The sequence below is a fragment of the Plasmopara halstedii genome (genome assembly GCF_900000015.1).
Source record: "Plasmopara halstedii genome assembly, contig: Scaffold_555, whole genome shotgun sequence".
Taxonomy (NCBI): domain Eukaryota; phylum Oomycota; class Peronosporomycetes; order Peronosporales; family Peronosporaceae; genus Plasmopara; species Plasmopara halstedii.
Genome location: NW_020187475.1, coordinates 1,148,866 through 1,151,312, shown reverse-complemented (window position 1 = coordinate 1,151,312; position 2,447 = coordinate 1,148,866).

The following is a 2,447-nucleotide window of genomic DNA, read 5'->3' as shown; positions in this document are numbered from 1 at the left end:
TTGGAACACCGAACATCAGGAGGCTTTTGACGGGGTCAAAGACAACCTCCTGCATGCATCAATACAGGCGCTGCCAGACCCTGATTGTCCTTTCAGCGTCGTCTGTGACGCTTCTGACTTTGTCATCGGCTGTGCACTGCCGCAAGCAGACGCCAAGGGGCGAGATCGGGTTATCGTGTTCGAGTCTCGACAGCTCAAAGCTGCAGAAAAGATCTACCCAGTTCATGACAAGGAGCTACTTGCGATGAAGCATGCACTTGCCAAGTTCAGGTCCACCTGCTCAACTCCAAACCGTATTTGACTTACACAGCTCATGCGTCATTACGCACTGCGACTCAGTCGCCTCGCCTCTCGCAGAGGACGGCTAGATGGCTATCCTTCTTCGCGGAATATAACTTCAAAGTGAAGCATAAGCCGGGAAAGCAGAATTCTTTTGCTGACACGTTGTCACGCAGACCAGATTATGATCTTGCTCATGTTACAATTGTAACGTCGTCTGTGACAGATTTGATGAGCACCGCGTATTCGGGTGATGGGATGTGTGTAGCGTTGATACGGGCTCTCGGGAGCAAGGAGTTTGGAAACTCATACAAGAAGTTGTCACAAAGACTGCGTGCACGATTGCACCGATATGCGTTGAATAACGGGTTGCTATACTATAACATCGATTCAACGGATACACCACGAATCATGGTTCCTCATGATGAAGATTTCAAATACAGCATCCTGAATCAGGCTCACGACACGCCACTTGGTGGTCATCTTGGTCGTGAGGAAACGTACAAATCTGTGAGTAACCATTATTGGTGGTCCAAGTTGTACAAATGGACGAGCACCTATGAGCGCACGTGAGGGTCGTTTCAACGGGGAAACCCCCCTCCAAATGCGGCTGCGCCGCTAGCCAGCTTACTGGTATCCACTGGGTGCTGGCAGTCCATGACTTTGGAGTTTGTGTTTGGCCTGCCAAAAGAAAGGCCGAAGGAAAGGTTCCGGTGCCGTTGTACCCATCGCTCAAAGAACGCTTCGTTATCTGTAGCGCTTTCGCCAGGGACGAGCACTACAGGTATTGTCCACATTGCGGATACACGAGAGCCACCTCGCTGCGCATGTAGACGAGTGCGTTAAGCATTCAGCGCAAATTATTGTGGGACCAAGAAACGCGATCGAAGAGCTTTCCGTGTGGCAAGTTCATCATTCGTTCTGATCGGAAGCCCGATGATGTGGATGCGTAACGATCGGTTTACCGCGTCCTTCGCTTCCACAGCGGGATCCGCTGGGCAGAAGCCATATTCCACACGAAGGCCAATGAACGACCGTGGATGGGCGGGCTTTGAAGCCGCCTTATGGGCAGCTTCAAGCTGCCGCCTCTGTTCCCCTTCGAGGTCATTCGTGATTACACCACATTCCTCAATTGACAAGAAGTCAGAGAACGGACATGGGGTTTGCAAGGCGCGAGCAGGGCTCGTATCACGCTGCTAGTGCAGCCCTCCTTCCTCTTCATCCCATGCGGGAAAAGAGGTGTCAGACTCATAGTCGACCACATCCTCAACGAGGCCACTCGGCACTGAAAGCGTGCGTGGAACGCGACGTTTGTGCTCATCGAGCCCAGGATATAAATCCCCGGTGCCGCGGACGCACTGTCCGATATCGCACTGCGTGCGGGGGACGAAGTCGGGCTCTGCCCGTGCTCGCTGTCAGAACCAGCGAGTCTAGGTGAATTTCGTGTCGTGGACAAAGAGCTCATTGAGCAAGGAAGTTGTTAAATTTCAACAAATTGAGATGCAGTGTCTAACGGACACGCGAGCCTCGTTGAGGAAAAAATCAATTGGAACTGTAAATGCTCTCAATCTTGATGGGGGAGGGTGTAACGGGGTTACACAAACCCTAATAACCGGGTGTGTGTCACACGAGATGTGCATGGTGTGACCACACACTCAAACAAGAATAAGGACGGGGACTGGGTAGCCAGAAGTTATGCATGTATTTTGATATATTTAGTATATTTAGGAAAGTCTAATCTTTTAAAAATTAGGATAATAAATAAGTTTGGAAATCAAACCGAAGAGTCAATTAGCCTTGGGAAGGCAATAATTACTCTTGGAGTAAGCGGAGTGCGATCCGCTAATCCATACTTGGTGTTTGTAAAGAACGAAAGGTCGGTGACCAAAAGTACGCTTTCTCAAGCGCTAAGCTTTGGCATCCCCGCTGCACTATTTTTCTAAATCTACACATAAAAGTATACTAAGGTCGAAGTTCCGAACAATCGTGGCAAATACGATGATCAAGATCTTTAACTAACAATATCTTCTAGATCGCAGTTACAGGACTCCGAGTTGGTTACGCTATCTTACTTGATTGGTATTGATAGTTTAGCAATATGTATTTTTCACGTATTTCTGTTAAATATTTCGGCCAAAAATATGTAGCCATGACTAATTCTCAAAAAA